This window comes from Hyperoodon ampullatus (assembly GCF_949752795.1).
Source record: "Hyperoodon ampullatus genome assembly, chromosome: 17".
In the NCBI taxonomy this organism is placed as follows: domain Eukaryota; kingdom Metazoa; phylum Chordata; class Mammalia; order Artiodactyla; family Ziphiidae; genus Hyperoodon; species Hyperoodon ampullatus.
This window is the reverse complement of record NC_136930.1, coordinates 31,331,766-31,356,787: the sequence shown is the minus strand read 5'-3', so window position 1 is coordinate 31,356,787 and position 25,022 is coordinate 31,331,766. Positions and strand designations below refer to the sequence as shown.

General features: G+C 43.1%; 1 pseudogene across 1 annotated transcript; it reads left to right on the top strand.

The window, feature by feature from the left end:
• The first annotated feature begins 535 nt into the window (after positions 1-535).
• LOC307065331 (dipeptidase 2-like) lies at positions 536-24,754 on the top strand (annotated as a pseudogene). Its single transcript has 11 exons — positions 536-567; positions 1,725-1,895; positions 2,100-2,154; positions 3,750-4,244; positions 4,571-4,697; positions 5,002-5,131; positions 5,352-5,493; positions 5,795-5,864; positions 5,985-6,161; positions 13,850-14,046; positions 24,691-24,754. The product of its transcript is annotated as a dipeptidase 2-like (transcript).
• Positions 24,755-25,022: the final 268 nt, after the last annotated feature.

Genomic DNA, 25,022 nt, shown 5'->3' with positions numbered 1-25,022 from the left:
CCTTCAGGCCCACCACCAAGAAGCCTTCTCTGATTCCCCAGTCCACACAAATCTCTGCCTCTTAGGGTCAGTGCCCTACAACCTAGCTGTCTCTTATGTTGAACTTGCCTCTCAAAAACATCTCAGAATGTTGGTCTCTCTTGCCCACCTGGTGCCCCTGGGGCTGGGCCAGCACACCGGCATGCCACACGTGCGGTGTCAGTTAGAATAGGGCATGGGCTGGAAATCCCGTTTGTGAGGGGCCAGGCGGAGTACCTCTGCCTCTACCCTGTTCTCCTCCACAAAACTGCCCCTCCTCCTGAAGCCTACCCCTCGAGTCACAGGTTCTTTACATGACCTCACTGGGTAGTGATGCCCTCACAGGCCTTCTCACAGTTCCATGGCAGGGTGACTGTTGAAACGTGCTGCCCTCAGAGAAACTTGCCTACCAGTTCTCCACCAGATACCAATGTTTGGTTTTCTGAGAGAGAATTTCTCAGCAGATAGTGGATATGTACTCTAATCTGTGCTCTGTTCCCTGGGTGGACAGTGCAGCATGTGCACCCAGACCGGGCATCTCGACAGGAGGTATGGTGTACACACAACCTCACCTGGCTGGCACATGTTCCTGTGGGGCTTGCCCACCACATACACCTGAGCGCTTTCCCAGCTCTAAGTAATACTAGTGACCTGGGACAGCTTCAGTGACCCCCAGTGCTCACTGCTGAGGACAAGTCAAAGGTCATCCCTGGACAAATGTGCAGGACAGTTCTAAGCTTTATAAATGGAGCCTTCCCCTTTGGGCTACAGGATGCTTCCATTCAGACCCTTTCCTGATTGGCCTCTTAGCTAAAGAAAAGTCCATTTTTATTGGCAAATGGTAAATGGAGCAGTTTGAGGAAGAGGGCCACTCTTGAACCGCTCCTTCAAACCCAGGCACCTGTGTGTTGTTATGTAGACGTCTATATTGGTCCCTTCAGACACATCCCATACTGAGTGGCTTGAGTACTAGGGGAGAGGGTGGTGCCATATTGATGGAAAGATGGGAAGAATGAAGGGGCAGTGATGAAGTGCTAATGAGACTGGAGGGCTGAGGAGATGGTGTCCCAGGAGGCTGGGTTGATGTGAGCCTAGACTTGGTACCCAGAACCCGGTTCTGAGTCTCCTGATCACTCTGCCTCACTATTACGCCTTGTTCTAATCAACATAAGAGTATCAGAAGGCTAAACTTCATTGTGGTAGCATCAGGCAGTATAAATGGGGCCAAAGAGGGGATGCCAAGTTGGGCGGCGTTCTTATCCAATTTATATTGGATTATGTTTTTCCAAAACTTGAAAGACATTTCTATTAAAGCGTCAGAAGTGACAGACTGCAAGAAATGTTTTCTCTGTTGTAGAAGGGAGAGATGGAGAGGATCATGAATGCAATTACTTTCGGGTTCTACTGTTTTCCCTGGAAACGGTGAAGAGACTTCCTCGTCTGCTGCAGCCATAGGCTCTAGGGATTGCTTTTGCAGCCAGTGTCCCTTCTCTAGGGACTCATAGAGGTGATGGGCCAAGGCTGTGTTTTGTATGTCAAGTAGATTAAAGTTCTTCAGCCAGAAACTGGGAGAGACATGAGAGAGGGAAATTCTGGCAGGAGACTGTGCACAGCAGAAGTGACTGATCAGTTCTGATTTTCTTTGCAGCAGCAGTGGCTCCCGTTTGTCCTCCTACAAGTGGTCACTACCATGTCCTCTACCAAAGGTGTGGAGAAACACAGTTGGGCCGGAATGGGGAGACATACTGCTCCGTTGGTGGCTACTGGGCCTACGGGGATGTTTCTTTGGCCACGCCAGCAAAGGTGGAAACAGAGAAGCCAGTCGCCAGACGTGCTCCCAAGAGAAAGCACTCTTCGAAATGTCCAGCAAAGACCTGGTTTGCCCCAGATCCAAAATACGGCGATTGTAGCATTGTGCCAGGAGGCGAACCCCACAGAGTCTTGCAGATGATCCATCCTGAAGAGAGGGCAATGGTTTAACTGCCTAAGGCAGTGAATGCCTCTTCCTGCCGTGACCCCGCCCCCCAACTGCCAACTGCCACAGATTAGAACTTGAGTTGTTCTCTGTGGGCGTTTCCCAGGCAGGAGCCTCCTTCTACACTAAATGGCCGTAAGCCAGGAGCCTCAGAAACTGAGGTTTGTAATGAGAGTCTGCCCTGAACATCCCAGGGCTGAAGCTGGTCTGGAAGAAAACCTGACGTTCCTCTGCTCAATCCTCAGGGGCCCCTTTGTGAGCTGAAGAAAGAAATGTCTACACTCTATGAGCCAAGGAGGATGCAGCAGCAGAGACAGCGTGCAGAGAAGCCTTAGCAATCTACACATGGGCTCCTGTCCTGAGCCATTGTCAGCGGCCACCACCACAAACCAGGGGGAAGCTGGGCTTTTTGAAATGGAAAGCAGCAATCTGTGTTTTCCCAAAGAGCCTCCTGCCTGCGGTCTCAGGAGGCAGGATAGAGAGACCCAGGTAGACCTGCTCCCTGAAGCAAGAACAGGATAGAGAGTCAAGCAGCTCGCACCCTGCCCCGAGGTTCACATGCTCCTTTATTGCCAGCCCTTTCTGTCCCCAGTGGGGTCCCTTACTGCTCAATAAAATGTTTTTGTGTAACAGACTTCTAGGGTCGCCAGTGTTCAGACTTAGGTCAGTACCCTGTGCTAGGCACTCCTGCCACCCGGGAAAGTTTCCAAAGATGGAACAGCTCCAGGGGGTGCCAGGGATTAGAGCAAAAACTTGAGAGGCTGGGGATGAAGGAGTTTGGGCACAGTCCCTAAAGCATCTCAGTGGTTGAGCTTCTGTGAGAAGGCCCATCCCAAGTGTGTGTGTGTGTGCATGTGTGTGTGTGTGTTGCGGGGAGGTGGTCCCTAGAGGAGGGAGCTAGCGGGAGGGCCTGAGGCTGGAAATGGGGAATGGCGTGCGGCCTCTGAGCAAGCACAGGCACTTAGCCCTTGAGGTTTCTGGGAAAGCTAGAGCCACAAGTGCCACGAGATAAGGCAAGTGTAGCAGCAGAACCCAGGTGCCAGGTCTTTCCTCAGAACTTATTCTTCTCCACGAGGCTAGGCCTTCCATGCTGAGGTAGGAGGGATCCTGGCCAGAAGGTCAGCCAGCAGCTCTGGGAGGAAGGTTGCTGCGGTGGGGGCTCTGCTGCCATGGAAATGACTTCATTTCCTTCCACTCAAGTAGCCTGCTGACTGGGTTCCTGCTCTGTTGAGTAAAAGTGTCGCTGACTCTCCCCAGAAGGTTGTTCAGTTCACATCCCAAGGGTCCCTCTATTCAGGCCCTGGGGAGGTGTAGCGACTCCTGAGGGCGCTCTTTCCTGAGTCTGGCTGCCAGAAGTGGGGGAGGTTCCTGCTAGTTCCCAGGCGCTGGTTGAAGTCCCCAGAGAATGGTCATGCAGGCTGGGGAGTCAAGTAGGTGGAGAGAGCAGGTCGGGGGCACAGGGCCCCTTCCTGAATCCAGAGCTCACAAGGTTAACCCCCCATTTCCAGAAACTATCTCTTCCCCCACGCCACCTCCCATGGCCCAGTCCCGGGAAACCGGGAGCCCAGAGCACTTGTGGCCACAGAGACACTGGCACGCAGCCCTCGGGGTGGGCGGGGCCGGCTGCAGGCAGATGGGGAGGAGTTGCGCTCCCGGGAGGCCTCGGGCTGAAGGTGGCCCTCTGAGAGAAGCACCCCAGCTTGGACAGGAAGGTTAGGGGCGGGGGAGAGCAAGCTAGGGCGCCCCCTCGGAGCAGTGGGAGCGGGAAGAGGGGCAGGGGCGGAGGGAACCCGCGACGGGAGGCGAGTGGGCTCTCCGCAGAGGCCAGCTTAGCCCGCGGGAGCTGCCTCCGAGCAGGGGGCGGGAGGCAGTGCCGCCCTGTGGCTGCCTGGCTTCGTGGATCGCGGCTCTCCGCACACGGGTCGCAGGGTCCTGTGACTCTGTATCCCCTCCGTCAACCCGTACCCCTCACGAGGCCGCGCCGCTGTGTGGCCTGTGTCGACGGACAGAACCCCATCGCCCTCCCCTCTCAGACCCGCCTCTGCCCGCCTGCCTGGCCCTGCGCAGCTTGCGGCCAGGGGGCCTCGAAGGTCCCCGCGCACTCAGCCAGCGGCCTCTGCTGTGTCTGCTGCTCCTGCTGGGTCTGTTGCTGTGAACCGTAACCCGTGCAGACCACGCCGGGCACCTCCAGCACCCCAAGTTCATGGGAGCACACGAGGGCCCTAATGCAGGACTTCCCACTTGTGGACGGGTGGCTGCAGTGTGTGCGGGCTGCTGGGGGCCGGTGGGGGCCTAGCCTGGCCCTGGGCAGGGGAGGAGGTCCGGAGCATGCAGCGCTAGTGGGGAGGCTCCCTCACACCACCCCTGGGTGTCCTCTCCATCATCTAGGGATGACTTTTCCCTTCTCTGTCATCCCCTCCCTGGTGGGAACCCCTCAGCCCAGGCCTCAGCTGCTCCTAGTATAGTCTGTGTGACAGTGTGAGGTGGGCGACCCCCAGGCTGGCCCAGGCCAGGCAATGTGTCCTGCCTGATCCCAAGACCTAAGGAGCCCACCCATTTGCCTTGACCTCCCTCCAGCCACAACGACATGCCCCTGGTCCCGAGGCAGTTTTAACACCACGGGCTACAGGATGTTAATCTGCGCAATTTCAGCCATGGCCAGACCAGCTTGGACAGGCTGAAAGCTGGTCTCGTGGTTGCCCAGGTACCAAAGGGACACACAAGGTGCCACCATGGCTGCTGGGGAATGTGGGGCAGTTTGGGGGTCTCAGAGACCACAGGTTAGTCACATTGGAACTAAGTTACCATAGTGACCTAGAAAGTTCTATGCCATGGTTGCTGGGGCCTACAGGGGTCACAGTGAGCCAACCTGACGGGCATCCAAGCACCACAGAAAAAGCAACGCATTACATGTGACTTCTGGGCACAGTAAGTGCTGTGCCAGCTGAGGAGGCTATGAGAAGCCCAAGGAGCTCCAAAACCCAAACTAAGCCCTGGTCTTCTCTCAGTTCTGGTCAGCCTACGTCCCATGCCAGACCCACGAACGGGATGCTGTGCGCCTCACCCTGGAGCAAGTTCACTTCATCCGCCTCATGTGGGCCTCCTATTCTGAGCTGGAGCTTGTGACCTCAGTTAAAGGTAGACGGGGGACTTCCCTGGCAGTCCAGAGGTTAAGACTCCACGCTTCCCCTGCAGGGGGCTCGTGTTTGATCCCCGGTGGGGGGACTAAGACCCTCATGCTGCGCGGCACGGCCAAAAAACAGAAAAAAATGTAAAGAGACTGGTGGTGGTATGTGTTAGGGACTTCAGTAAGCTACCCCTGCCTCTGAAAATGATCATCTGACCTGCCTGCCCCCAGCTCTCAACAATACCCGGATGTTGCCTTGCCTCACTGGTGTGGAGGGAGGCCACTCACTGGAGAGTAGCCTCTCCATCTTGCGTACCTTTTATGCACTGGGTGTGCGCTATGTGACACTCACCCACACCTGCAACACGCCCTGGTGAGCACAGTGCAGATGGTAAGGGCCCAGTGAGGCAGGGATCTGCCAAAGATCATGCTGGGGCCCAGAGCAAGTTTACGCCTGGGATCTGGCCCTGAACCTGGGGTGGGGAGGGGAATGGAGGATTGCAGAACAAGACAGAATCCCCAGAAGGGCCCTCCTAATGCCAGGCACAGCCCAGTTTGGGTCCCTCCTCTTTCACCAGGGAGTTGCAGTTGTAGACGGTTCGACAGAACCTCTTTCTAGGCTCTTGTAGCCAAGTCACGGCCACCCTTTAGAATGCCTCCTGGCCATCCTGCAGTGCGCAGAGCTCAGCAAAGGGTATCCACCTCTTCTACAGCAATGTCAGTCGGCTGACCAGCTTTGGCGAGGTAAGGACCCGGCTTCCATACCCTGCCCCACATGAATGTATAGCCCCACCTGTTCCCTACAGATAAATGCACACAAGATAAATGCAGCCCTCATGCCCTCTCCTCATCCTGTCCCTGCAGAAGGTGGTGGCAGAAATGAACCGCCTGGGCATGATGGTGGACTTGTCCCATGTCTCGGATGCTGTGGCACAGCGAGCCCTAGAATTCTCACAGGCACCTGTCATCTTCTCCCATTCAGCTGCCTGGGATATGTGCAAGAACACTCGGAATGTTCCTGATGATATCCTGCAGTATCTGGTGAGAGACTGCCCTGGCCCTCAAACCTAAAGCAAGAGATTCAAACCAGGAGCCCTTGAACCTGAGCCTCTTCTCTCTCAATTTCCTCAAATGCCAGGTTAAATATCTTCTGCTCCCAAAACCCACTGTCCACAGCCCCTGAACTTTTTTTTTTTTTTTTTAATTTCTGCTTTATAACAAAGTGAATCAGTCATACATATACATCTGTTCCCACATCCCCTCCCTCATGCATCTCCCTCCCTCCCACCCTCCCCATCCCACCCCTCCAGGCGGTCACAAAGCACCGAGCTGATCTCCCTGTGCTCTGTGGCTGCTTCCCACTATCTATCTACCTTACGTTTGGTAGTGTATATATGTCCATGCCTCTCTTTCCCTTTGTCACAGCTTACCCTTCCCCTTCCCCATATCCTCAAGTCCATTCTCAAGTAGGTCTGTGTCTTTATTCCCCTTTTACCCCTAGGTTCTTCATGACATTTTTTTTTTTAATTCCATATATATGTGTTAGCATACGGTATTTGTCTTTCTCTTTCTAACTTACTTCACTCTGTATGACAGACTCTAGGTCTATCCACCTCATTAAAAATAGCTCAGTTTCGTTTCTTTTTATGGCTGAGTAATATTCCATTGTATATATGTGCCACATCTTCTTTATCCATTCATCTGATGATGGACACTTAGGTTGTTTCCAGCTCCGGGCTATTGTGAATAGAGCTGCAATGAACATTTTGGTACATGTCTCTTTTTGAATTATGGTTTTCTCAGGGTATATGCCTAGTAGTGGGATTGCTGGGTCATATGGTAGTTCTATTTTTAGTTTTTTAAGGAACCTCCATACTGTTCTCCATAGTGGCTGTACCAATTCACATTCCCACCAGCAGTGCAAGAGCGTTCCCTTTTCTCCACACCCTCTCCAGCATTTATTGTTTCTAGATTTCTTGATGATGGCCATTCTGACTGGTGTGAGATGATATCTCATTGTAGTTTTGATTTGCATTTCTCTAATGATTAATGATGTTGAGCATTCTTTCATGTGTTTGTTGGCAGTCTGTATATCTTCTTTGGAGAAATGCCTATTTAAGTCTTCTGCCCATTTTTGGATTGGGTTGTTTTTTTTTTTGCTATTGAGCTGCATGAGCTGTTTATAAATTTTGGAGATTAATCCTTTGTCAGTTGCTTCATTTGCAAATATTTTCTCCCATTCTGAGGGTTGTCTTTTGGTCTTGTTTATGGTTTCCTTTGCTGTGCAAAAGCTTTGAAGTTTCATTAGGTCCCATTTGTTTATCTTTGTTTTTATTTCCATTTCTCTAGGAGGTGGGTCCAAAAGGATCTTGCTGTGATTTATGTCATAGAGTGTTCTACCTATCTTTTCCTCTAAGAGTTTGATAGTTTCTGGCCTTACATTTAGGTCTTTAATCCATTTGGAGCTTATTTTTGTGTATGGTGTTAGGGAATGATCTAATCTCATACTTTTACATGTCCCTGTCCAGTTTTCCCAGCACCACTTATTGAAGAGGCTGTCCTTTCTCCACTGTACATTCCTGCCTCCTTTATCAAAGATAAGTTGGCCATATGTGCGTGGGTTTATCTCTGGGCTTTCTATCCTGATCCACTGATCTATCTTTCTGTTTTTATGCCAGTACCACACTGTCTTAATTACTGTAGCTTTGTAGTATAGTCTGAAGTCAGGCAGCCTGATTCCTCCAGCTCCGTTTTTCGTTCTCAAGATTGCTTTGGCTACTCGGGGTCTTTTGTTTTTCCAAACAAATTTTGAAATTTTTTGTTCTACTTCTGTGAAAAATGCCAGTGGTAGTTTGATAGGGATTGCATTGAATCTGTAGATTGCTTTGGGTAGTAGAGTCATTTTCACAATATTGATTCTTCCAATCCAGGAGCATGGTATATCTCTCCATCTATTTATATCATCTTTAATTTCTTTCATCAGTGTCTTATAATTTTCTGCATACAGGTCTTTTGTCTCCTTAGGTAGGTTTATTCCTAGATATTTTATTCTTTTTGTTGCAATGGTAAATGGGAGTGTTTTCTTGATTTCATTTTCAGATTTTTCATCATTAGTGTACAGGAATGCCAGAGATTTCTGTGCATTAATTTTGTATCCTGCTACTTTACCAAATTCATTGATTAGCTCTAGTAGTTTTTCGGTAGCATCTTTAGGATTCTCTATGTATAGTATCATGTCATCTGCAAACAGTGACAGCTTTACTTCTTCTTTTACAATTTGGATTCCTTTTATTTCCTTTTCTTCTCTGATTGCTGTGGCTAAAACTTCCAAAACTAGGTTGAATAAGAGTGGTGAGAGTGGGCAGCCTTGTCTTGTTCCTGATCTTAGTGGAAATGGTTTCAGTTTTTCACAATTGAGGACAATGTTGGCTGTGGGTTTGTCATATATGGCCTTTATTATGTTGAGGAAAGTTCCCTCTATGCCTACTTTCTGCAGGGTTTTTATCATAAATGGGTGTTGAATTTTGTCGAAAGCTTTCTCTGCATCTATTGAGATGATCATATGGTTTTTCTCCTTCAACTTGTTAATATGGTGTATCACATTGATTGATTTGCGTATATTGAAGAATCCTTGCATTCCTGGAATAAACCCCACTTGATCATGGTGTATGATCCTTTTAATGTGCTGTTGGATTCTGTTTGCTAGTATTTTGTTGAGGATTTTTGCATCTATGTTCATCAGTGATATTGGCCTGTAGTTTTCTTTCTTTGTGACATCCTTGCCTGGTTTTGGTATCAAGGTGATGGTGGCCTCGTAGAATGAGTTTGGGAGTGTTCCGTCCTCTGATATTGTTTGGAAGAGTTTGAGAAGGATGGGTGTTAGCTCTTCTCTAAATGTTTGATAGAATTCGCCTGTGAAGCCATCTGGTCCTGGGCTTTTGTTTGATGGAAGATTTTTAATCACAGTTTCAATTTCAGTGCTTGTGATTGGTCTATTCATATTTTCTATTTCTTCCTGAGTCAGTCTTGGTAGGTTGTGCATTTCTAAGAATTTGTCCATTTCTTCCAGGTTGTCCATTTTATTGGCATAGAGTTGCTTATAGTAATCTCTCATGATCTTTTGTATTTCTGCAGTGTCAGTTGTTACTTCTCCTTTTTCATTTCTAATTCTACTGATTTGAGTCTTCTCCCTTCTTTTCTTGATGAGTCTGGCTAATGGTTTGTCAATTTTGTTTGTCTTCTCAAAGAACCAGCTTTTAGTTTGGTTGATCTTTGCTATCGTTTCCTTCATTTCTTTTTCATTTATTTCTGATCTGATCTTTATGATTTCTTTCCTTCTGCTAACTTTGGGGGTTTTTTGTTCTTCTTTCTCTAATTGCTTTAGGTGCAGGGTCAGGTTGTTTACTCGAAATGTTTCCTGTTTCTTAAGGTGGGATTGTATTGCTATAAACTTCCCCCTTAGAACTGCTTTTGCTGCGCCCCATAGGTTTTGGGTCGTCGTGTCTCCATTGTCATTTGTTTCTAAGTATTTCTTAATTTCCTCTTTGATTTCTTCAGTGATCACTTCATTATTGAGTAGTGTATTGTTTAGCCTCCATGTGTTTGTATTTTTTACAGATCTTTTCCTGTAATTGATGTCTAGTCTCATAGCATTGTGGTCAGAAAAGATACTTGATACAATTTCAATTTTCTTAAATTTACCAAGGCTTGATTTGTGACCCAAGATATGATCTATCCTGGAGAATGTTCCATGAGCACTTGAGAAAAATGTGTATTCTGTTGTTTTTGGGTGGAATGTCCTATAAATATCAACTAAGTCCATCTTGTTTAATGTATCATTTAAAGCTTGTGTTTCCTTATTTATTTTCATTTTGGATGATCTGTCCATTGGTGAAAGTGGGGTGTTAAAGTCCCCTACTATGATTGTGTTACTGTCGATTTCCCCTTTTATGGCTGTTAGTATTTGCCTTATGTATTGAGGTGCTCCTATGTTGGGTGCATAAATATTTACAATTGTTATATCTTCTTCTTGGATCGATCCCTTTATCGTTATGTAGTGTCCTTCTTTGTCTCTTCTAATAGTCTTTATTTTAAAGTCTATTTTGTCTGATATAAGAATTGCTACTCCAGCTTTCTTTTGATTTCCATTTGCATGGAATATCTTTTTCCATCCCCTTACTTTCAATCTGTATGTGTCTCTAGGTCTGAAGTGGGTCTCTTGGAGACAGCATATATATGGGTCTTGTTTTTGTATCCATTCAGCCACTCTGTGTCTTTTGGTGGGAGCATTTAGTCCATTTACATTTAAGGTAATTATTGATATGTATGTTCCTATTCCCATTTCCTTAATGGCTTTGGGTTCGTTATTGTAGGTATATTCCTTCTGTTGTGTTTCTTGCCTAGAGAAGTTCCTTTAGCATTTGTTGTAAAGCTGGTTTTGTGGTGCTGAACTCTCTCAGCTTTTGCTTGTCTGTAAAGGTTTTAATTTCTCCATCAAATCTGAATGAGATCCTTGCTGGGTAGAGTAATCTTGGTTGCAGGTTTCTCTCCTTCATCACTTTAATTATGTCCTGCCACTCCCTTCTGGCTTGTAGAGTTTCTGCTGAGAGATCAGCTGTTAACCTGATGGGGATTCCCTTGTGTGTTATTTGTTGTTTTTCCCTTGCTGCTTTTAATATGATTTCTTTGTGTTTAATTTTTGACAGTTTGATTAATATGTGTCTTGGCGTATTTCTTCTTGGATTTATTCTGTATGGGACTCTCTGTGCCTCCTGGACTTGATTAACTATTTCCTTTCCCATATTAGGGAAGTTTTCAACTATAATCTCTTCAAATATTTTCTCAGTCCCTTTCTTTTTCTCTTCTTCTTCTGGAACCCCTATAATTCGAATGTTGGTGCGTTTAATGTTGTCCCAGAGGTCTCTGAGACTGTCCTCTGTTCTTTTCATTCTTTTTTCTTTATTTTTCTCTGCATCAGTTACTTCCACTATTTTATCTTCCACCTCACTTATCCGTTCTTCTGCCTCAGTTATTCTGCTATTGATCCCATCTAGAGTATTTTTCATTTCATTTATTGTGTTTTTAATCGATGCTTGATTCATCTTTAGTTCTTCTAGGTCCTTGTTAACTGTTTCTTGCATATTGTCTATTCTATTTCCAAGATTTTGGATCTGGGAAATAGAATCTTGGATCAGCTTTACTATCATTATTCTGAATTCTTTTTCAGGTAGACTGCCTATTACCTCTTCATTTGTTAGGTCTGGTAGGTTTTTATCTTGCTCCTTCACCTGCTGTGTGTTTTTCTGCTTTCTCATTTTGCTTATGTTACTGTGTTTGGGGTCTCCTTTTTGCAGGCTGCAGATTCGTAGTTCCCGTTGTTTTTGGTGTCTGTCCCCCGTGGCTAAGGTTGTTTCAGTACGTTGTGTAGGCTTCCTGGTGGGGGGGACTAATGCCTGTGTTCTGGTGGTTGAAGCTCGATCTTGTCTTTCTGGTGGACAGGTCCACGTCTGGTGGTGTGTTTTGGGGTGCCTGTGGCCTTATTATGTTTTTAGGTATCCTCTCTGCTAATGGGTGGGGTTGTGTTCCTGCCTTGCTAGTTGCTTGGCATCGGGTGACCAGCACTGTAGCTTGCTGGTCGTTGACTGAAGCTGGGTGCTGGTGTTGAGATGGAGATCCCTGGGAGATTTTCGCTGCTTGATATTATGTGGAGCTGGGAGGTCTCTTGTGGACCCGTGTCCTGAAGTTGGCTCTCCCACTTCAGAGGCACAGCACTAACTCCTGGCTGCAGCACCAAGAGCCTTTCATCCACCCGGCTCAGAATAACAGTGAGAAAAAGTAGGAAGAAATAATTAGTAGAAGAAAGAAAGAGAGATTGAAAGAAAGGAAGAAGGGAAGTAAGGAAGGAAGGAAGGAAGAAAGAAAGAAAGGAGGGAGGGAGGAAGGATGGAAAGAAAGGAAAGAAAGGAGGGAGGGAGGGAGGAATGAAAGCAAAAGGAAGAGTGAATGGAAGAAGAGAGGGAGGGAGGGAGGAAGGAAAGAAAGAAAGAAAGACAGGAGGGAGGGAGGGAGGGAGGAAGGAAAGAAAAAGAAAGTGGAAAAAAGAAGGGTGGGAGGGAGGGAGGGATGGAGGAAAGAAAAAGAAAGAAGGAAAGGAGGAGCGGAGGGAGGGAGGGAGGGAGGAAGGGAAGGGAGGAAAAAAAGAAAGAGCAGGTAAAGTAAAATAGAATAAAGTCTGAAATATAGTAGCGTTATTAAAATTAAAAAGTAATTATTGAAAAAAAAAAAAACACGGACCGAAAGAACCCTGGGACATATGGTGGAAGCAAAGCTATACAGAGAGAATCTTACACAGAAGATTACACATACACATTCACAAAAAGAGAGCAGGGGGAAAAATCAAAAATCTTGCTCTCCAAGTCCACCTCCTCGATTTGGGATAATTCGTTGTAAAAAGAGGAAAAGGGCGAAAAGTCTGAAATCTTGCTAAGTCCACCTCCTTAATTTGAGATAATTCGTTGTAAAAAGAGGAAAAAAAAAGGGTGGGGGGAAAGTCTTAAATCTTGTCCTCAAGGTCCACTTCCTCAATTTGGGATGATTCGCTGTCCATTCATGCACTCCCCAGACGCAGGGCACATCAAATGGACCGTGGAGCTTTAATCCGCTGCCTCGGAGGCTGCACAGAGAGATTTCCCTGTCTCTGCTCTCACAGCTCCCGGGTCTCAGCCTTGGACCTGGCCCCGCCTCTGCGCGTAGGTCGCCGGAGGGCGTCCGTTCTTCGCTCCGACAGGACGGGTTTAAAGGAGCCGCTGATTCGGGGGCTCTGGCTCACTCAGGCAGAGGGGAGGGAGGGGAATGCCCTCTCCTCGCGCACCAGGCAACAAAAGGGAAAAAAGTCTCTTGCCTCTCCGGTAGCTCCAGACCCTTTCCCCGGACTCCCTCCGGGCTAGCACTAACCCCTTCAGGGTCTCTTCCTGCCGCCAGCCCCAGACCTCTCCCTGCGCTCCGACTGAAAGCCGATACCCGAGCCTCAGCTCCCAGCCCCGCCCGCCCTGGCGGCCGAGCAGACAAGTCTCTCGGGCTGGTGTGTGCCTGAGGGCACCGATCCTCTGTGCCAAAATCTCTCTGCTTTGCCCTCCACACCCCTGTTGCTGTGCTCTCCTCCGCCACTCCGAAGCTTTCCCCCTCCGCCACCTGCAGTCTCCGCCCGCGAAGGGGCTTGTAGTGTGTAGAAACCTTCCCTCCTTCACGGCTCCCTCCCACTGGTGCAGGTCCCGTCCCTATCCTTTTGTCTCTGTTTATTCTTGTTTCTTTTGCCCTACCCAGGTATGTGGGGAGTTTCTTGCCTTTTGGGGGGTCTGAGGTCTTCTGTCAGCGTTCAGTAGGTGTTCTGTTGGAGTTGTTCCATGTGTAGATGAATTTCTGATGTATCTGTGGGGAGGAAGGTGATCTCCGCGTCTTACTCTTCCGCCATCTTCCTCCGGCTCTCGCCCCTGAACTTTTGAGCACTAGGTGGGGGTCTAGTAGTAAGATACTCCTCCAAACCTGGAAATCCAGGGCCAAGACACCACCCAGACGAGGGCTGCGGCTCCTCCATTCACACAAACCCAGAGAGGAGATGAATCTGACCTCAAAGCTAGGGCTGAATACCTTCCTCACAGGGACCGAGAGAGTGAACAGGCAGGAGGCTGTGCTGGAGGCCAAGCTGACTGTCCACCGGTCCGCCCCTGCAGAAGAAGAATGGTGGCATCGTGATGGTGTCCTTGCCCGTGCGGGTGCTGCAGTGCAACCCGTTAGCCAACGTGTCTACTGTGGCAGGTGAGCCTCACCCTGTGCTCTCTGAAAACCCTGATTTGGAGCTAAAGCTGGGTCCAAATTTGGGGAGGACTTCAGAAGAGCCCCAGTGGTTTGACCCACCTGTTGGCAATAGGTAACAGCTCCCAAAACCCAAAGAATGGACAGTACACATCACCTTGGTGCCAGGTGGAACTGCAGCCACAGGATCAAACTGTGATACTGATGGGTATCAGGGAGGTTGTCAGACACTGCTTTATGTCAAAAACATAAAGAAAATGTCCACTATCAGAACTGTTGTTTGACTAACTTTTTTTCACCTTTCTGACAAAACTCGTGAAGTTGTGAGCACCACAAGTGTCATTACACTTCTGTTCAAGATGTAATCTCTGGCTCACAATCATTGTTTAGCTTCTGTATATTGCAGTGTACATGAAGGTCTGTATTAGTCTGGTTGGGCTGTTATAGTGAAATACTCTAGACTGAATGACTTAAACAGCAGAAATTTATTTTCTCACAGTTCTGGAGGGTGGAAGTCCAAGATTAAGGTATTGAATACCATAAGAATTGGTTTCTGGTGAGAACAATCTTCCTGGCTTGCTGATGGCTGTCTTCTTGCAGTGTCCTCACCCGGCCTTTCCTCTATGAGCATAGGGCGAGAGATCTCTGGAATCTATTCCTCTTCTTATAAGGACAAAATCAGTCCCTGTCAGATTATTACCCCACCCTTATGACTTCAGTTAACTTCAGTTACCTCCCTAAAGGATTTAACTTCCATCTTCTACAGTAAAATTGAGAGGGGCTTCAACATATAATTTTTGGGGGGACACAATTCAGTCCATAACAACAACATAAGATAACTTTCTCTGATTTTCAGTCTCTCACTAATACCTTCCTCTTTGTCTACAAATTATTCAAGTTTCCTTAATTAAATTTTGTTTTTAATTTTCTTACATTATCCCTTCCCTTTATATGCTCTCTTCACTTCTTAGTTGGCATTTCTTGGAAATGAAGGCACCTTTCTTCACAATGTATTGATTACTCTCCCCACTGTAACACAGCGTCTTCTCCCATGGCTTTCCTGAAATGGTTCCATTTTTGTTCATAAAAGTTTAGTCATCAAATCAGATGGTTTATTTTCAGTTCCCATAGGATTTTCCCTTTGGGAAACACTGACTCCATTAAATGGAGCTTCTTTTAAAACTACCTTCCTTTATGTTTTATAGCAATCTTATGATTTCTGTTGGCATACCACCTACCTTCTTTCTGATCATTTTTTTATTTTTATTTTTTTCAGTTGTTTCTCTCCTCACTCCTTAGCACTAGATACTACATACAGTTGGTCTTCTTCTCATCTCTTATATACTCTCTCTTACTCCAACAGCTTTGTTTACCATTTAATATATTATCTGCCAGGCACCTTCCATGTGTTACCAACATCTCTCCCTCTGTCTTTGTCATTTCAGCCTTCGCTATGTTCTCTGTGCTCTCACAGGGAGATCTATTTAACACAGGAATCTCAGTGGAAAATACGAGTAACTTATTTCTCTACTAAGTAAAGCCCTTACAGATCATATGGTCCAGATCCATCTTGCAGCCACGTCATCTGGACTATGTGACCTCCAATGTCACAACAGCAGAGGACCAGACAAGAGGGACATTGTCTCCTAATGACCTCAGCTCAGAAGTGATACACTTTATTCTGCTTCTTTGCCACTGGCCACAACTAATGAAAGGAAAACAGTCTAACTACAAAGGAGGATGAAAACTGTAGATAAGCACATAGGATATTTGATGAGCGCTATCTCGAGGGGACATCACCTCCCGTCAAACTTTTATTTCACAGAGAAAACACAGACTATAAAGCAAAAACACCACTAACTAACTTTTTCTCTTTACGTACAAGGATGGCTTTTCTACATAGTTTATAAATACCTATTCTCACTTCCTCAGTATCTTCCATTCATTTTCCCATCTCATTGGTATTGTTAAGGTTTTCCTCTTTAGCGACTTTATTTTGTCCCCCTCCCATTAAAAAGCTGCCCCCTTCCCATTAAAAATTATTCTTGCTTGATGGCAAGTAATTCTCTAGCTACCTTTTCTCTCTTCCTAATTTCACAATACACTTTATCAAAAATTGTATTTATTCTCATTGTCTGTATTTTCTTATCTTTATGTACCTCGTGACTCACACAATTTTGCTATTTTCTTTTTACTTATCTGCACTGGAATTGCATCCACCAACATTTAATTTGTGATTAAATTGAATGAATATTGTTTGGTCATTATGTCACCTTTCAGCAATATTTGATTTTGTTGATCAAACTTGTCATCTCAGAAAAATCTTTCACCTTATCAACAGTAGCATCTTAACTTGCTACTTCTTCCTCCTGCCTCTGGACATCCTTATCTTTTTCATTGGGCACTCTCACTTTGCCCTCTGCCAAGAGATGTGTATTTCTCAGAAGCTCTCTTCTGCCCTTGATAGATGGTCTCATCTACTCTTGTGATTCCAGCCACCATATATATCACAGATCTTGACCTAAAACTTACATATCTCTCTCCTGAGTCTCTTACAAACCTAAATAATTGCCAAATGGAAAACTCTGCCCAAATGTAACATGGACACTTAAAATTAATTATGTGATTTTACTGAATGATTAATTTTACCTTCAATACTTACTTCCACTATTCATCTCTCTACATCATTTATACCACCGCTATTTGTACAGTTGTCCAAGTTGGATACTGGGGAAACACTGAAGGCTCTGGACTCTGACAACCCTCAGAATGGGAGAAAATATTTGCAAACGAAGCAACTGACAAGGGATTAATCTCCAAAGTATGTAAACATAAATAAATTTGTAAAATACATAAGCAACTCATGCAGATCAATATCAAAAAAAAAACCCAATGAAAAAGTGGATGGAAGACCTAAGTAGACATTTCTCCAAAGATGGCCAACAAACACATGAAAAGATGCTCAACCTCACTAATTATGAAAGAAATGCAAATCAAAACTACAAGGAGGTATCACCTCACGCCGGTCAGAATGTCCATCATCAAAAAATCTACAAACAATAAATGCTGGAGAGCATGTGGAGGAAACGGAACCCTCCTACACTGTTGGTGGGAATGTAAATTGGTACAGCCACTATGGAGAACAGTATGGAGGTTCCTTAAAAAACTAAACATAGAACTACCATGTGACCCAGCAATCCCACTCCTGGGCATATACCTGGAGAAAAGCATAATTCAAAAAGATGCATGTGTCCTAATATTCATTGCAGTACTATTTACAATAGCCAGGACATTGAAGCAACCTAAATGTCCATCAACAGAGAAATGAATAAAGAAAATGTGGTACATATATACAGTGGAATATTACTCAGCCATAATAAGGAATGAAATAGTGCCCTTTGCAGAGACATGGATGGACCTAGAGACTGTCATACACAGTGAAGTAAGTCAGAAAGAGAAAAACAAATATCGTATAATATCACTTATATTTGGAATCTAGAAAACTGGTACAGATGAACTTATTTGCAAAGCAGAAATAGAGACAGATGTAGAGAACAAACACATGGATACCAAGGGGGGGAGGGGGGTGGGATGAATTGGGAGATTTGGATTGACATATATACACCACTATGTATAAAATAGATAACTAATGAGAAACTATGATATAGCACAGGGAACTTTACTCTATACTCTCTGGTGACCTAAATGGGTAGAAATATAGAAAAGAGGGAATATATGTATAGGTATAACTGATTCACTTTGCTGTACAGCAGAAACTAACACAACATTGTAAAGCAACTCTATTCTAATAAAAATTAATTTAAAAAAATAATAAAACTCTGGACTCTATATAATCATCCCTCACCTTCACAATTAATTCAGTAACCAAGTACTGTCTAACCTAAATTCCATCTATCTCTCAATATTGTCTGCTTTTATTCAAGCCTCTTGCCACTACTTGGTTCTGAGCTACATTTTCTCTTATTTATGGAACATATACTGTCTCTTAACTTTTAACAGAATAAATCTTTTAACAGAATAACTATTCATTGAGTACCTACAACACTGGTAAGTAAGGACATTTTTCACATGGAGTTTACAATGTAGTAGGGGAAATGAACTATAAAATGTAACTATACATCTCATAGGTAACTTGACAGCCAAGTTTTATAAGAACACATAGAAAGGGAATTTAATCTCTAATGGAAGTCATGAAAAGCCAGATATTCGATGTTTATTTTGAAACTTATATGATGAGAGTGCATTCACCAAGGGTTGAATGAGTAAAGAATGATGCAAATTGATGACATAATCTGGAGAAAGTTCAGCATTAAGAGAAGTCTAACCCTGAAGTCTATTGAGTATTGCTGAAAATTTATGGAAGAAGGAGATGCTAAGTAAGGAGAGAGAAACCAGATAAGGGTAGACAAGTAGGCAAGAGCACAGGGCTTGAAGCCTTTTCCCCAAAATTAAAGAAAAGCTATCAAAGAGCTCTAAGCCATTGAGTGAAATTTAGGTTGCAATGCAGAGAATAAACAAGACAGAAATAATACTGGAGTCAGGGAAAAAGTGAAATGGGATGTTACATCCGAGTAAAAAATGTAAAATATATGACAATGGACATAGAGAAGAATGGACATATATGTGTGTGTGTGTGTGTGTGTGTGTGTGTGTGTGTATATATATATATATATATATATATATATATATATATATATATATATACAGTATAATTATGACAACTCTTAAGGATTGTTCCAGAGTTTAAGGGAGGGGAGAAGAGTAAAGAATGACTCTCAGTTTCTTGCTTGGTTAATTGGGGTTAAAAGAGTTTGCAATAAAAAGGAATTAGCTTAAGTCATTTAATCATTTTAAGTGCATTCTGAATCCTATATAAATAAGTTTGAGAAATTTAAGAAAATTGTGTTTCCTTAAGTTTTGCATATCTTTTGTTATGCCATGTAAATTCCCTTCTTTTTCATATGATTAAAGAAAAGTTATGAAAAAAATAAGAGAGATGAGAGAAAATAAAATCATATGAAAAATTATGAATGATCTTTATCTGTTTTTGTGCTTACTGTAATTTCTTATTGTTTACCTCTCTATATACATATTCTGAGATATCTTCTCAGACCTGCTGAATCAATCTGTGAGGATTAAGTTTAACTAATCACTCAGATGAACCCAAAATTTGTTCATCTACAGGAATAACCAACATAAGAGAGCAGTTATGGTAGTCTCAAATTTAGGGAAGACTTCCCAATTATTCCCATTATGTCAAAGAGAGAACATGAGCAGGTACTTCAAGTATCCGAACTTCATATGATTAGATTCTGTAAACACATTTTAAATAGAAAAAATACATAGAAGGAAGGTTAAGACAAAACATCCCCTGGATAAAATGGATCCCATATTTTCACCAGATGCCTTTACTTAGGAAAAAGAAACGTTAAAGAATTGTAACAGTATCCAACCTGGAAAACAAAATACAGAAATTTTCACCGCTAAGCCTGAGCTCAGTACAACTCTGATTTAGTGTTTTTTCAAGCCTTACATAGCAGTCTCTATTTTAAAAATATTTAAAAGATAGAAAAACACCTATCTTTCATCATAAGAATTATTACACTTTATACTTTTATTCCAGCCTAACTTTTATACTCCATTTTCTACCATTTGGCAACTTATAACCTACACTCTAGTCAAAAAAAAATCTCATTTACAATCACCTAAATATACTGTGTTGGTTCTCAAGTCCAGGATGTTCCTTCTGCCTGGTATGCCCCTGACCTCCTCTCCACGTGGAAAATTCCTACTGACATTCAAAACCTAATTCTAAGATCCCCTCATTGTTGGCATCCTCTTCAATATCCCCTAACAGGGTTATTGACTCCAAGTTCTGTTTTACAAAGTTACATTTTTATGATCTATTTATTTAATAGCCTATCCCTATTCGATTGTAATGAGTTGTTTATGCATCTCTCACACTCTCTTTTGAGTTCCTCTGGCCTTTATTTTTTCTTTTATCTCTTACCCATAAGCACAGTGCTTGCCCCATAGTATGTGCTCAACGCGTTGGCTGAGTGAAAAAAGACACCTTTTAGCTCTAATCATTTGTGAAATTTCATTTAAAATGACATCAGATTACCCTTTGTTTCCTAACTTAAATTCTAGTACTATAGAATGTACACTCAGAACACCGTCAGTGGCCTACAGAAACAGTGTTCTCATTGGACTTCATGCATATAGTCAACCCCTTATAACTTTCTCTGGCATACAACTGCCAGACATGTTCTTAAAAAAAAAAAAAAAGTACCAACCCCTCACCTATTGGAAAACTTCCAGAAGCTCTCCATTCCTTATTGTATCTTTTCTACTTGATTTTTCAAATACCTCTGTCTTACTTCATCTATTCAGAACTGCCTTTTCTACCTTTGGCTTTTATTTTCAATTTCATTCATATCATTATCTGCACTTACCCATAGAACCTAAGCATATTTCAGTTTCTTATGCACGTTTCCTCACTAGAGGTCAAAGGGGCAAGGACTACTGTGATAAAATATTAAATAAATAGACGATAGGACTTTGTTCTATTGGGCTGGGAAAATTACTACCTGAAACATATAATTCTGGAAACTGAAGGGATCAGACCAGTCAACTTTGTTTACTTCAGACTCAAATCAATGTATTGTCTTTACCTGAGCTCTGGTTACGTTTAGAAAAACGTACTGTAAATACAGTGAATGAGCAAGACCACTATCTGAGATGTGTCTGGGTCTTTAGTATAGTAATTGGGGGAATGGTAAGTGTTGGTCAATGTTTGCTGATTGATGACTCAACAGATCTGGTTAAGCCTCACCATCAGAATTCCAGATTTTTTAACAAGCTTCTCAGTCTTTTCATCCCAATGAAGAAACTAAAGAAAACCAGATGACAAGAATTTCAAATTGTAAAATATCCTGGTTGTCAAATTTAAATAGGGGTATCCTGTGCAATGGAGAGGCTGGCTGGTGCCAATTTCACATTTTGTTCTCTAGTGTCTGTGTGAAGCCTGCTCTGCCAGTGAACTGACAGGTCGAGAGCACTCCAGCTTCCACAGACACCCGAGAACTTTCTATTTTTCATGGTGTTCCTCCCTTATCTAAGAGAAGGACTATATTCACAATGAAAAGAGTTATGATTAATCACCAGTAGAGAGATTCTTCCACTTTCTGGGTGCCCACGTTAAGAGTCTGGTATAGTCAACACTCCCTCTAACATAGATCATGCATTGAAATGAGAATACTCTCACCTAATATGGCCAGAGAGATTAAGGGAGTTGGCCCAGCTGAGCCCAGGAGACACCTCTAATTCAAAACATCAACCATTAACATAGTGATTGTGATCAAGGAGACTTACAGCACATAAGAGATTCAAAAAGCATATTAATCCACCTCTGGCAACACTGCCAGTTTAAAAGAGTGATTAAACTTCTCTCCCACTTGATTCAACCTGGCTATGTATTTTACCACTCTAAATGCTAGCAGACTCTATGCTTATGGCTTCCATTAGGTAGCACTTAGTATACACGAAAATTTTCTTCAAGAAGAAATTACTTTTGAAACCATAAACATTTCAGTTGGGAAAAGAGAAAAAGAAAGGAGGTGCAAGTAAAGGGAACTAGGAAAAAATAAGAAAATACCCTCAGATATAAACATGTTGATTCAAAAAATAACTTAAAGGGGATTTAAACGATACTAGGTGAGCATTTATTCTGTTTCTGCTTTAAATAAAGCATTCTGTTCTATTTGTTAGGCGTTGTACTTGTTTATTATCTAATGATATCTGTTAAAAACCTCTTGAAAGAGATGCATTCATTCTGGTATCCTAAGCACCTATCTGGATGAACAGCACAAGCAGTGGGAAGTCATGGGGCATAAAGGACCTTGCAAAGGCTCTGGAATCCATGTCTTACTTATGGTCTTTGAGACTCAGGCTCCTCCTCTATGTAGTGTTCATAAAACTTAGTGGAGATAGAACACTAGGGACACAGAAGGTGAAAGTAGGTATTTACTACTACTTTTCAAATATCTTCCTTTAGGAAAACAAATATATTTTATTTGCAATGAGGCTTTCTTGTGAATTTTATTCTTCTAAAGAAGAATATTTTTAGTGAACAATTGATTCGTTTGCCTCCCTGTGCTACTTTATTGACAATACTCAGGTAGGGGTGGTTTTCTCTCAAGCAGTTACCTCCATGTGATTTGTATCTCAGACCTTCCTAAAAGCATGTTTCCTGCTCTTTCTTTCCACCCCATCTCAACTCTACATAAAATATGAAAATGCACAGAACCCTGGGAAAATAAGCAGAAGCAAAATGTTTGTCACTGCCAGCTCTGGTATGCATATATCAGAGGCTAAATGATAACTGATGAAGACAGAAATGGGATCCATATCTGTCTGACTTCAGAAATCAGAAGTGTAGCTACTACAAGCTGATGAATTGGAACTCAGATCAAGGCCTAGAGTGGAGAGGAGTCTTCTGATCAAAAGGGGAAAGTAAACAAAGGGCAGCGTTTAATTATTTAATAATAAATAAGAGAATGACTATGGTGTTTTTACAGAACAGGATATAATATTGAAATAAAACCCCCCAAAGTGACACAGAAATATAATGCAATCCTCTTAAGCTACAACCCTTCCTAAGCCAAACCGAACCATTCTCTTCACACAGCCTGGAAAGTCAAAAGAAAGGGGATACTGCTCTGCATCACACTGGCATTAGACGCAGATCTAGTTTTAATGAAGTTTTATTTCATGGACTGAAGTTTCCCCCAAAAAAGGGTAAGCTTCTTTCTCAAGAAACATCACTGTGTAATAATCAAGGAGCCAGGGATGGTGGTATTAATTGCTCTAAGTACAGGGATTTGTCTTGAAGAAAGAAGTAACAATCAGAAAGAGAATTGACCAATAATTACTTAACAAAACTGCTTCAGAAGTAGATTTCTAAATCTACTTTTAGATTAATTGATAGTTAGAAAAATCTTACTAAGTTTATTCATTTACAGGAAATCTGTGCAAGCCTCTGAAACCAAGAGGTATTGTATCAAAAGAGATAAGGTCACTAGACACTTATGTAAGAGCCACTTCTCCTCAAATGGCCACCATATAGTCATTTCTGACTATTACATTACCAAGAAGTAGCAATGCATCTTTAGGAAACTAGTATGAAAGAAAAACATAATAAAATTTTTTGCAGGTGACTCTTTGATCTCATAGGTGTGTGTTAATTTTCCAAAGTTGGGACTGGATCTTGCCTTTAGAAAATGCTCCTTGAAATATCATATTGAAAATCTTCTCTTTTACTCCTTATTGTAAACACTGTATATGTTTTTAAGAAGACCAAAAAAAGTATGGACTATGGGGTTTCCCTGGTGGCGCAGTGGTTGAGAGTCTGCCTGCTGATGCAGGGGACACGGGTTCGTGCCCCGGTCCGGGAAGATCCCACATGCCGCGGAGCGGCTGGGCCCGTGAGACATGGCCGCTGAGCCTGCGCGTGCAGAGCCTGTGTCCGCAACGGGAGAGGCCACAGCAGTTAGAGGCCCGCGTACCGCAAAAAAACAAACAAACAAACAAAAAAAACTATATATATATATATATATATATATATATATATATATATATATATATATATATATATATATATATATAGACTATGAAATTATTTTTCCAGTAGTGAAATTGTGGAGACTACAACTTGCATTTCTACTGTATTCCCGCAAAAAGAGGAAGTTCTTTTCCACAAAGACTCTCATCAATGTTAACTCTGGGAGAGGAGTATTTGTAGTTGTCTCATGCTTTGTGGTGAGACACTCGCACTTTTTCCCCTGTCTTTATTGTGGGAAACAGGGCACACTTTGGGCTGAGAATTCATGCTGTGGTCGAAAAAGAAAGAAACGAAAAATACCCTCATTAACACTGCTCTTTAACAAGTTCAGCGAATGGGCTTAAGGCATTCTAAACAGCAGCGATTAAAAAATAACTTTAGATTTCCTACATTTCTTCCAGTAGGATGAAAAGCTGAGGTATGTTAACTTTAATCTTATGGTTTGGGTGAATACAGAGTTCGATTACTCCCTGTCAAAGCAGAAATCAGCCTCTTACAGGGAATAAGTGCTAATTAAGCAAAACAGAGTAAGCATGTTATATGAAGTATACTTGTTTCCTTCCTGTGCACTTTGGCTGCACAAGCTCTAACCACAGTTTTCAGAGCAACCATCAGTGCTCCCTAAGAAAGCCAATGCAGTGTTCCGTCCAGTTAGTGGGGTGCAGAGACCAGTCAGAATGCTAATGCTTTCCACAAAGGAGATGGGGCTAGGGAGCCAAATGCAATAAGGGAATATTATCTCTGTCTTGTGTGCCTGCTACAAAACAGTGTCCTCTCAGGACTACTCTATCCCTTCTTTGCTTTAAACGTGTAAGTTTGTATATGTAAGCTTTACAAGTCTCTAATAAGAGAAAACTGAAAATGCCCAGGAAAAAGACAAAATTGCTTCAACCGAAAAAGGTCTCTCTGTTCCCGTTGAAGAGGATATAGAGTTAATAACAGGAAATATCCATCCCCTGAAACTGTATGAAACATGGATGCTTCGAAAATTTACTCAAGGTCTCACTGACCAGGCTATAAGTAATTATAGTTATTATTTCTTATGATTATGGTAGATAAAGAGTCTCAGTAGTATGCTAAAAATCTTTAACGCTCATTGACCTTTTTTGTTGATAGCTTTCCTCCTCCCAGGCTCCAGCCGACAATAGCAGTAACAGATATCCAGATCTTAATAGGATAGAAGTATAATGGTGCACTGAATATGGAAAGGAAGAACCAGTAATGGTTCCTATATATTCATAACGCAAATCAGCATCAAACTAAGGAATAAGCTTCCCCAAGAAGAAGTTGACAGCAAATAGTTTCTTCTCTTAATGAATTGATGAAACAACTTTGAAGTTATCCGTAGCCACTGCTTCTGAAGCAACCAATAGCTTTGTAACTATTAGTTTACTTGTATTAGATTAATTTATATTAGAGTTTATTTAATGCAATTGCTCACAAATTTT